Source organism: Toxorhynchites rutilus, chromosome 1, assembly GCF_029784135.1.
Source record: "Toxorhynchites rutilus septentrionalis strain SRP chromosome 1, ASM2978413v1, whole genome shotgun sequence".
NCBI lineage: Eukaryota > Metazoa > Arthropoda > Insecta > Diptera > Culicidae > Toxorhynchites > Toxorhynchites rutilus.
The window spans coordinates 77,762,918-77,775,496 of record NC_073744.1 but is presented as its reverse complement, the minus strand read 5'-3'; the positions used below and the strand labels follow the sequence as shown (position 1 = coordinate 77,775,496).

The 12,579-nt window shown below is 37.6% G+C and overlaps 1 protein-coding gene across 10 annotated transcripts in view; it reads left to right on the top strand.

Annotated features, from left to right (window-relative positions):
* The window catches only part of LOC129762307 (complexin), a 727,632-nt gene that overhangs the window by 30,937 nt on the left and 684,116 nt on the right, over positions 1-12,579 (top strand). The window lies entirely within an intron of this gene.

The following is a 12,579-nucleotide window of genomic DNA, read 5'->3' as shown; positions in this document are numbered from 1 at the left end:
ATAAATGTTTCTATGGTGGTTAGACACTCCACCCCCTCTCTAAACCCTCCCCTTCTAAGGGGGGGCTGCCATACGAATGAAACACAAATTTCTGCATACCTCAAAAACCAAACAAGCAAATGAAGCCAAATTTGACATGCGAAGGTTTTAGGGGACAAGAAACGATTCTGTGGTGGTTCGGCACTCCTCCCGTCTCTTAGGGGGGGCTGCCATACAAATGAAACCCAAATTTCTGCATTACTCAAGAATTAATCAAGCAAATGAAACAAAATTAGGCATGTGGAGGTTTCAGGGTACAATAAATGTTTCTATGATGGTTAGACTATCCACCCCCTCTCTAAGGGGCAGGGGGGGGGTGTGGCCATACAAACAAAACACAAATTTCTGCATTACTCGAGAATTAATCAAGCAAACGAAACCAAATTTGGCATCGTGTAGTTTATGGACCCGATACTGAAACGATTCGCACAGCACAGCGTTGGTTTGATCGATTTTGTTCTGGTGTAGTGTCTGTCGAAGATACACCTCTTACTGGTAGGCCTATCGTCGTAGAAACTGATAAAATCGTTGAAATCATCCAAGAAGACCGTGTGTTTGGTGGGATTGGAAGGGAATCATCCACTATGAGCTGCTCAACTATGGCCAGACTCTCAACTCGGTTATCTACTGTGAGCATCTTGACCGTTTGAGGCAGGCGATTGACCAGAAGCGGCCAGAAATGATCAATAGAAATGGTGTTGTTTTCCACCAGGACTACGCTCGGCCTCACACATCTTTGATGACTCGCCAGAAGCTGCGGGAGCTCGGATGGGTTGTCCTATTGCACCCACCGTATATTCCGGACCCGGCTCCAAGTGATTATCATCTCTTCCGGTCCATGCAAAACGCTCTTGGTGATACTAAGTTGGCCTCAAAAGAGGCTTGCGAAAACTGGCTGTCTGAGTTTTTTGCAAATAAGGAGGGGGGGTTTTATAAGGGGGGGGATAATGAAGTTGCCTTCTAAATGGCAACAAGTTTGCGAACAAAACGGCGCATATTTGACTTAAATTGGATAATTTTAAGTATGTTAAATAAAGCGTCAAATCTCGATCAGAAATACGAGATTTGTTTTTCCCCAGCCGTATATATCGACGAATAATAGATCGATCCGATCAATCCGGTGACAAAAAAGACAAAAATTAAATAAGGATAGTCAGGTAATGATGTTATGCATTATATTCAATAAGTATTCCACGCCACTAACATTAATTTATACATTTCATTGAACAATGTTCTAAAATGGGGAAAATGTCACTTGCCAAGGAAGGTTACTCTTATACTCGTGACACCTACGCGAGACCGAAAGTGGTAAAAAAGTGACACACGACCCCTTCGTATCAACACACGTGATATACTACACCAGGGGTTCTTAAACTATTTTGGGCAAGCGACCCCTTTTTCAAAATTAAGTCATACCCCTATAGCAAAACTGCTTTGGAAATCCTATCTCTAGTTTTTTTTTCTTACTGAATGACTATCAGTTTAAAAACATTGCAGTTAGTTAAATGAGTAAACTTGACATTATTTTCTCACAGAGGCGATCTGGCGTAATGGTAACATCCGTACTTCTCACGCAATAGGTCACGGATTCTATTCACACTCCCGACATTCTTCCAACAAATACAAGTAATGTGACAAACCAGACAAAATTGTTGAAATTGACTATAAAATACAGAAAAAAAATATTTTCTCATCATATTCATCCAAACGAATAGACATAAAATTTAGTAAATATCAAGTGTAATGAATGATTATTGATATAAACTACTTACGAACTATAAAAACATTCAAATCGCAATCCAATCTATCCGCAACAACCAAAATATCGAAATACTTCAGTTAAAGCCTTAAATCTGCGCGTTCGTTGATTTTCCAAAGGGCTCCTTCGGTCTTGGCCTGTTTGTAATTACACTAACGCCTTTACGACAAAGTATGATGATGGAAAACTAAGAAAAAAAAAATCAGCAATGTCCCACATTGTAGTCACTGTGTTTCAATGTTGCGTTGTAATCAGAACTTATGACAACTTTGGTTGTACTTAAGCTCCTCGTCTGTGCTGATGATAATCAACACCTTGGCTCATTCCATGGCTGTGATAGAGTACGGAGTTATTATCCATTGAGGAATTTGAAGCTTTCGTGATAACTTTGACGTATGCAAAAACAGTGAATATTCTTTTCTGCTCAGAATTTGTTTTTCGTCACCCTGCAGCAGAAACGCATTTAAAAAAAATGAAAACAAAATTTTGATAGCACTTATAAGGAAATCATCTCGGTCCTTATATGTTCCTGCTTTACCTCAATGATATAAATATTTGTCTAAAGTGTCCCAAACTTGCATATGCGGACGATTTTAAATTGTTCTACACTGTGAATAGTGTCAATGATGCCATATTCCTACAGCAACAACTCGATATTTTCTCTGATTGGTGCGAAACCAATAGAACGGTTTTAAATCCAGCAAAGTGTTCAGTCATATCGTTCACGCGGAAACGATCGCCTGTAACATTTTCGTATAAAATACGCAATATCTCTTTGAAACGTGTTGTAACTATCAAGGATCTTGGTATCGTCTTAGACTCAAAGCTAACGTTCAGCGACCATATCTCATACATCACCACCAAGGCATCTAGGATGTTAGGTTTCATTTTTCGCATCACAAAGCAATTCAAAGACCCACATTGTATCAACGCTCTTTATTGTGCTTTAGTGCGCTCTCATCTTGAATATGCGTGCATAGTATAGTCTCCCTACTACCAAAATAGTGTCCAGCGAATTGAGGTGATCCAGCGGAAATGCGTCCGTTTCGCCCTACGCAACTTGCCCTGGAGCGATCCTTCGAACTTACCCAGCTATGAGGATCGTTGTAAATTGATCGGACTCGATTTGTTGAGCTTACGTAGAGATGTAGCGAAGGCAACTTTTATATCCGATCTAATTTCCTCGAAAATCGATTGTGCTGATCTTCTTCAGTCGATCGATTTGAATATATGCCCTCGTAACCTGCGTTCACATACATTTCTCTGCCTTCCTCACTCTCGCACAAACTACGGTTACAACGAACCCGTATCGAGTATGTCTCGTGTATTTAACTGCTGTTACTTATCTTATGACTTTCACTTATCTCGCGCCAGTTTAAGAAAGGCATTCTTGACTCTTTCCAGTTAGGCATAGTTTTAAGTAGATTAAGTATTTTAAGTTATTAATTTATTAGGTATCATTAGGGCACTCATGTTCAGGCCTCTTGATAGTAATGAATAAACAAACATATAATAAAGACTGATGGGATCTAAGACTCAGATTTTTTGCTACTAAATGCTGTTCGTGAATCACACAGCGAATGATCAATACCTCACGCAGTTGTAACTTTGAGTGAGTTGTGAAACCACGATGACGATCAACCATCAGTCTCAATATTCTTCCATGGAATAGCTTTGTCGGTAAAAAAACCGTTCCACGGACTGAATGATCGATTCTTCTCTGATATCAGGCTTCATATATGACTAGCTAACCCGGCAAACTTCGTCCCGCCCATTTACTTGATTAATTCTCGAGTAATGCAGAAATTTGTGTTTTATTTGTATGGCAGCCACCCCTAAGAGAGGGGGGAGGGGTATCTAACCACCATAGAAACATTCATTGCACCCTAAAATTTCCATATGCCTAATTTGGTTTAATTTGCTGGATTAATTCTCGGGTAATGCAAAAATTTGTGTTTCATTTGTACGGCAGCCCCCTCTAAGAGAGGGGGAAGGAGTATCTTAACACCATAGAAACATTTATTGCATCCTAAAACCTCCACATGCCAAATTTAGTTTCATTTGCTTGATTAATTCTCGAGTAATGCAGAAATTTGTGTTTCATTTGTATGGCAGCCCCCCCCCCTTTGAGTGGGGGAAGGACTGTCTAACCATCATAGAAACATTTATTGCACCCTAAAACTTTCACATGCCAACTTTGGTTTCGTTTGATTGATTAATTTCCGAGTAATGCAAAAAATTGTGTTTCATTTGTATGGCAGCCCCCTCTAAAAGAGGGGGAAGGAGTATCTTATCACCATAGAAACATTTATTGCATCCTAAAACCTCCACATGCCCAATTTGGTTTCATTTGCTTGATTAATTCTCGAGTAATGCAGAAATTTGTGTTTCATTTGTATGGCAGCCCCCCTTTGAGTGGGGGAAGGACTGTCTAACCATCATAGAAACATTTATTGCACCCTAAAACTTTCACATGCCAACTTCGGTTTCGTTTGCTTGGTTAATTTCCGAGTAATGCAGAAATTTGTGTTTCATTTGTATGGCAGCCCCCCCTTAGAGAGGGGGGAGGGGTCTCAAAATATCACGAAAACCTTCCCCGGCCCCAAAAACCCCTACATACCAATTTTCATGTCGATCGGTTCAGTAGTTTCCGAGTCTATAAGAATCAGACAGACAGACAGACATCACTCCATTTTTATATATATAGATATATCGAACATACCTAAGAACAGAGTTTCATTGCTGGGTATTGTAAACTCGTCCAGCTGGAGAAACAATATGTTGGTCTATATAAATTGAGTAACATTTTTTTCTCTTCGCGACCCATCTCAAGCAGAGCCATGCAATTTCACTTCAATTGACACATTGTCGCTCAATAATGACCCTATCGCCTTTCAATTTGCTGCAAACTCGTGAAGACTGAAAGTAGTGCTACTCTCTCTTCACGTTCAGTAAAGAGAATATCACTTCACCTTCATGCAATCTCATTTCGCATTACGTCCATTCCTTCCGAGGTGAAATTATCAAATCATCAAATGAAAATGAAAGGTTTTTATATCGAATGTAAGTGTCTTATTTCGAATGGAAATTTTATTGTAACTCGAACCGTACTCACTGAAACTAATGAAAATGACGATGTGAAAGAATGTGCAGTTTGCGCAGTGAATACATACAATCGAAATTGAAATTGACTGAAGATTTCATCTTTTCTTCTTTTAGTTTCGAAATTGTCAAGCACTGATTTCAAGTTTTCTGGAATAATTAAAAAAAATATTTTGGTATGCCATACACATAGTTAACCAAGCATTCTGTAAATTCATTGTCAATCACTTTATTCTAGTTCACTTTTATGTAGCTATGTAAACACGTTGTAATCTCTTTAATCAAATTAGAAGATGAGTATATTATCATTCGAGCCTCAACGTATTTCAGAACGCAAATGAACTTGCAACCTAAGGACAAGCTTGTTATACAGTAAAATATCAGGAGCATGTTGGGACATGAACTTCCTTCGTGTTCGCGTATATGTTTAAAATACAGATAAATTTAAAACGTGCCTGAAGGACTCGTACGCTCAAACACATTATCTTGCACGAACCTGTTCAAGTTTTTTTGCTTGCCGAATTTTTCATCTCGACTGTTTGTACTTTTTTCTTTTCATCTTGCGCACACTCAGGGGGTCGATATCGATCACTTTGAGAAACCCTGTACTAAACGATGACGAACGACAGATGGCGAAGCTAGAGAGAATGGAAAAGTCGTAGTGTTGATGTTTTCTGAGAAATTAACAAATTTTTGATTCCTCAGTCTCACAGATCTATGCGCGAGTATAGGAGGGTCAAGTAAAGTATAACGAGGTTTGGTTCATTATTCATTCGTCATTCAGTGCTTTAGCTTTTGGTTTACTTGTATCAAAGTCATCTAGTCAGATTGAACATAACAAACATGAAGATTTCATTCAGTGAGGAGGTTTCTGGTTTTCGTTGGAATTTGGAAAATACCTGTTCATTCCGAACCAATTGACCCTTTTAGGGCGCAGAATCTGTCGATTGTGTCAATCATCGACATCATGTAGTTATGGAGTTATTCAGAATAACCAACCCATCACCCACCCATCACCCACCATGGTGTCAACAATGCAGCGCAAACGTTAGCTCATAAAAAGCATTCATTAAGGACACATAAAAGAACTCTTAAAAGCATTCAGCAGTGTTTGTTCTCCCCGCTGAATAGCCCCATTGGCATGTACACGTCAATGATGCCTTGTCACAAACAGCAGATAGCGCACAGACAAATCGATACGATCGGTCTCTCGGTGCGCCATTGAAAAATCCAATTACAACCTGTGCCTGGCGGGGGCGAAGAAGGCGAAAAACTCCCCCATGAAAATATGAAAAAAGAACGATGACAATAATAGGCGATTGCCATTGTCATGAATAAATAACTCCGCGATAATTCCGTTCTACAGTTTTCCTGTGGTTACGTTTGCTAGGGTATGTGCACGATGTACATATATATGAAAAAGGGCGATGTGGTTCAATTATTGGTTGTTTATCCAATAACAATGCTCCCGGTATCCCATTTCCGTTCGCTGCTCGGCCATGGTAAGCCGAAGCTTATCTTCTGTGGGACAGGTCCTGCACAACCGGAGAAGCCAGCTAGCCATAGCATTGGTATTATCATACCGGGAGCATATTGCTATTGTTGGCGTCGTTCTCGCACTGTTCCATTGTTCCGTAAGTGGTCGCATGAGAATACGTCACAGGACATGTAACGAGACAACCGATCCGGTTCAACGATTGCCGGACTCGGAGTCGTCTATTGACGGTCTTTTTTTCTTTATTTCAAAGTACGGCGTCATGTTCCCATGTCCTCCGAACAACTGCAGCTGTCCAGAAAGGTGACTTTCATTTAGTTCGTTATCTATTATTGCTGGCGTCAGTTTCGATTGAGTTGTGTTTTTTTTTTGACAAATTATGTGTTTTTATTTAACCTCGAAGAGTCCCCATCGATTTGTGTTTTCTCGTTCCATTAAAACTTTTCATCTGTAGCATCACGTTCGACACGCAACGTCTGAATCTTTTCATAATACCAAATTCCCAACAGAAAAAAAAACTCTCGGATCCATCCATCCAATTTACGCAAAACATGACGCTTTTTTCGTCACGTCAATATCCATCGAAAGTTGCTCCACTCAAGAGGGGGTCACAGAGGAAACTTTCTCGACAAATTCGATGCTTTCGAAACTTTCCACTCGTCCCGAAATCGCGTTCAGCTGCTTTCTGCGAGAGCCATCCAAAAAATTTATGGTTGACGAATTTCCCGACAAATCGTTCCTCTTAACCACCGCGCTGCGTCTGCCAACATTGTCCTGTATGTTTAGCTGCTGTCGCCTCGTTGAGTGCTGTTTAATCAATAACAACACCGCACCACACACACGCAACCACCCGGAGAACAGTTCAGTGGTAACATTTGGGTCTTGGGGAACTTGAACGCCGCAAAGCACCCGGGAAGGCAGACTGCGTGAAACAGAATGATTAATGTGGGCGGACAGCAGCTAAATTAACTAACAAATCGTCAGAGGACCGTTCCAATAGTTGCCGGTGGATTACTAATAAGCGCCGCGTATGAAAATCATCTCGTGCTAGCATCATATTACCGGAACTAACCGAAGTTGTTTTGGAGGGTTTATGTAAGTCAAATTACTTCAAGGCCGCTGAGAAGACGACATTTGTTTTTCTCGAACAAAATTTCACACTGCGCAACAAATTATAACTTTGCTAAATTATTGTTTCACTAGCAATTGACACTTCGAGAAGGTGCTAATGGGCCAACTGGAATCGCGAATGAGTAGTGTCAGCTCAATAATCGCTGTTAGTAATATTAGCAAGAATATTAAAAACTTGTTAGTAACTGAAACAGCGCTTTTTGAGAAGTTTGATAGATGGTATTTCCCTCCCGTCAGATTTTTTTCATTTTTAAATTTTTTTAAATAATTTCGCTCAGCTGAATTCTTACTGTATTCTCGATCGATATTATTATTGTAGAACATTTAACAATACGAATGGCTGTATTGCCAAACCGATATAGTGGTTTTCAGATTTTCGCAAAAACTGTTATATTTGTTCTTTATTGCAAAATATTAGACCCGTATTTTCTATTTTTTCGTTGGGGTGCTCATTTCCATTTTAGGGTTGTCCGAAAAATCAAATTTTTCGCCTTTTTCCCACGAATGATTTGTATCGAAAATTCATAATTTTTGAACCGATTCGGAGATCGACATATCAAGTTAAAGACAATTAGTTGCACTATATCGGTTTGACATGGACTGGCTGAATATGTTTCCGGATATTCCTAAAATAAAAATAGATCAAAACAAATGTTGTCAAACAGCCATTCCATGCCAAACCGATCTCAGATTTTCGTGAAATAATATTTGCAGAAACTTTGGATTTTGTTTTTGATTTATTGATTGTATTTTTTTATAGTTCACGTGGTTTTATGACCAAATGTGTTTTTTTTATATTTTTCTTGACAGCTGTAACATAACATATCCAATAATCAGAAAGGTGTTTTCTTTCGTTGTTGAGTTATGAATTTTCAAAGTAAACATGTTTTCAGTAACAACGTTTTCAGGCCAACGTGTTGTGTGCCAACTTGTTTTCCAACAATACATTTCAAAGACAGAAAAAAATTAATGACCAATGAATTCAATTTTCTTCAAATACCGCGCAAAAAATCGTACGTGATTTTTGATGCATTTTTTTGTGTGATTGCACAATAAAAAATAGCACAGAAAAATCGCATCAAAAACAGGTTTTACTGTATTCAATTTTCCTATGCGACCAGACTAGATCTGCGCGACTATATCTCTCCGCGCGTGTGATATTTTTTCAAGGAAGACTAGCTCATCGACTACTATTTGATATATTGATCATCTGAATTGGTCCAATAGCTATACAATTTTGAAAAAAATGGAGAAAAAGGATGACAATGATTTTTTTGGATCATCGGTTAGCTTAAAAAATCATAATTCAAAAACAAATAAAATGCCTCTCTGAGCTTTGAATATGTTATGTAGAAAACCCTGAAAAAAGGGAATGAAAGAAAAGTATGTCGGGTTGACATGGTATGGCTACAAATGTACGTAAATCGCTCTTTCACGTTTGTGCACCATCGCGTAGGGGTTGTTTTACGCTTTTAAGATCAAACTTGTTTTTAGCAATGCTCCAGCACCCTTGTCGACATTACAATGAATTGCTAGCATGCCAATTTTGGGAACGCTGTCTTTATTACACTAGAAGATACAGTCGACGCACTGAAAATCAATTACAGAGTGATATTATCAGACACTCAAAACCATTTATGAATGGATATCACTTGCACACTATATTATAAGTCGAAAGAAAACTCATGAAAGAGTCTCAAGAGTGATGCGTGCCTTTCGACTCGTGCCAAATAATGCGATGTTTTTTGTTTGTGGCGGTATTGCCTTCAATGGGAATAACCTTACAAAATTCGACATGAAAATTGGTGAAAAATCCACACGCAAATTGTACAAAATCTTTACTAGGATATATGTTACACAATGTACCGGTCAAGTGATTGTAAATATTTCAGAATGTGATGGTTTGAAAAGCAATACTGCAATACGCATAGTTGTCCCATGTTACAATTTTCACTTTTCTTCATAAAACGATGTTTCATGCCTAATCTAAAGGAAAAAAACCAAAAAAAATCATTGTTTGTTCCCAGCTTTCAATGAAACAACATTAAGTTCAATTGTCCCATGTTGATATTCTAAGCATAACTATCCCACCATGATTTTTTAAGCCCGTAATCAAACTTGATTGATTCAAGTGTGGGGAACCTTCCATTTCATTAGACAATAGGTTACTGCTTATAAAAAACCCGGTGTATTGCTAAACTGAAATGCTTAAAGCTTCTGGTAGATAAATATGGTAGAAAATTTTGATTGCATTTTTCTCAGTTGCTGATTTTGGAACATGGGACGATTATGCGGAGAACGGAAGAGTATCCACAACAAAAAATTGCACGTGTAAATCATTGAGGAGTATAATTTTAAAAAACTTTTCAAAGCTCACTTGCTGTCTCATGCCAAGGAACTATTTGAAAACCAGAAATTCCTGTTTTGAACAGGATTGTGTGGAGACAAGCGCAAGACATCGGATATTTTCAAATGTAGTTGTTATCAAATACGAAGGCAACAGATTTCATCTGAATTAATTGCGCTGTAACTTCACTACTTTACCATGATATTCATGGTTCAATAGTTCATGGTTCAGAATTTCCTATTTCCTATTTCCTATTTCCTATTTCCTATTTCCTATTTCCTATTTCCTATTTCCTATTTCCTATTTCCTATTTCCTATTTCCTATTTCCTATTTCCTATTTCCTATTTCCTATTTCCTATTTCCTATTTCCTATTTCCTATTTCCTATTTCCTATTTCCTATTTCCTATTTCCTATTTCCTATTTCCTATTTCCTATTTCCTATTTCCTATTTATAATGTGCTGTTTTCTCTTCATAATGTCCCTTCTTTTCCTATACTTCCTAAATTTGTTTTTGTTTCTCATTTTTCCTACATTTTTCCGCGTTTTATATTTTTCCTTTTTGTACTTTTTTCCGTTTTTGCAATTTTTTTTACATATCTTCCTATATCTTCCTTACTTTCCAATTGTTCTTCTTTTTTTTCTATGTGCTCAATTGTCCCTTGTTTCCCCCTTTTTCCTTTTTCCTATTTTTCCATTCACTGATTTTTCTTGTTTTTTTCTATTTTTCCTCTATTTTTATTATCATATTTTCCTATTTATCTATTTTGTTAGTTTACTATTTTCATGTTTTCCGGTGCTCATATTTCTCTATTTTTCCATTTTCTCATTGTCTCATTTTCCTATACCGGTTCGACTCAATTATATATGATCCGATTATGTACATTTTAGACTCGATATATAAGTTCGAAGTTCAAAAATGTATTTTTATATTTCAAATATGACTAATTTAAACAAAAAACTCATATTCAACGTTAATGTGGAGGTAGATCCAATATTTCAAAGTAGTGGAGTGAAGTAGAAATCATGATTTTTGAAAATTCTGATTAAAGTCGCAGAACAATCGCAATCGCAGAACTGTTGATTGTTGATTGATCTTCTATTCGACCCCATTGTATTTACCTTTTACTATGAAATTCCTAGTCTCTTGAATGGCGTTAACGTTCCCTGTGGAACTTTTGCCGTCTCATCGTATGCATCAACTAGCGTCATTTATTATTACTTAGTTGAGATTTCTTAAGCCAAATAACACGCCTTGAATGTATTCCGAGGGGCAAGCTCTAGAATACGCGTGACCACAGTGCAAGTCAAAGGAAATTTCTCTGACGAAAAATCCCCCGGCTAGAACGGGAGTCGAACCCGAACACCCGGCATAATAATGTGAGACGCTAACCACTCGGCCACGGGTGCACTCAATGAAATTCCTAGTACTTCTACCAAAACTCGTCATTATAATATCAGATTATTTGCAGACACAATTCTCGTTCATGATGTGTTAAACCAAATGTAAATACAGGGTAACTTCGATACAACGTACATTTTAGTTTTAAAATTGTACGTTGTATCGAATTGTAAGTTATATCGAAGCATAATAAACAACTCAGAAACATAGCTTATTATAGTTTATTGTATTGCTGTTTGAGCAAGGTTATAGAATAAATTCAACTAGAATACGAAGCCAACCCTTCTCATGATGTTTCTTTTCGTACTGTAGATTAAAGTATGATTCATTTAGAATCCGGAACCACAAAACAGTTTCGTTTCGGGATTGGTTAAACGTAAAAAAACAAACCTTAGTATTGAAATATACATATTTTTTTGTTCCTTCAGAAAAAAAATACTCAAAAAATTATTCCTTTGAAGTTTGAAAATGTTACATTGAAGTTCCCTGTAACATGTTTCTCCGTTACATGGAATAAATGTTTGATACAGAAAATATGATAGAATAAAGACAGTCATAGAACGGGTTTTGCTCTTATCAACATATTCGATGATTCATTTTTATTTATATAGATAGAAGATGATATAGGAGTGCGTTTTATCACATTAAAATCCATTTCCATTTCCAAATAAAAATCAATTTCGTTAGCGCAAACACCAAATGGACTAACAACGCTTGTCACTATGTAATTGTAGAACATATGGGAATTGAATTTTTCGAATTTTCCCATTTCCTTCAGAGTTTTCCGAATATTTTCAATGATCATGTTTGATTGAAATATGTGTAATATTTTTATGGGACGCCCTCTCCATTCCGGAGGAGGGAGGGGTGTTATACCATCATAGAAACATCTCTCGTTCCCAAAAACCTTGACATCCCAAATTTGGCTTCATTTTCTTGATCAGTTCTCGAGTTATGCAGAAGTTTATGTTTCATTTGTATGGCAGCCAAACACCCTTGGAGAGGGGGGGAGGAGTATCTCTTCACCATATATACGTTTCGTGCCCACTTAAACCTTCACATGCCACATTTGGCTCTATTTGCTTGATTATTTTTATGGTGTTATGCAGAAATTTGTTTTTGATTTGTATGGCAGCCCCACCTTAGAGAGGGGGAGGGGTTTAAAACTATCATAGGAACCTTCTCCGGCCCTAATACTCCTACATACAAACTTTTGTGCCGATCGTTTCAGTAGTTTCCAAGTCTATAAGAATTAGAAAGACAGACAGACATCATTTTTCCTATATTCCATATTTTCCTATATTT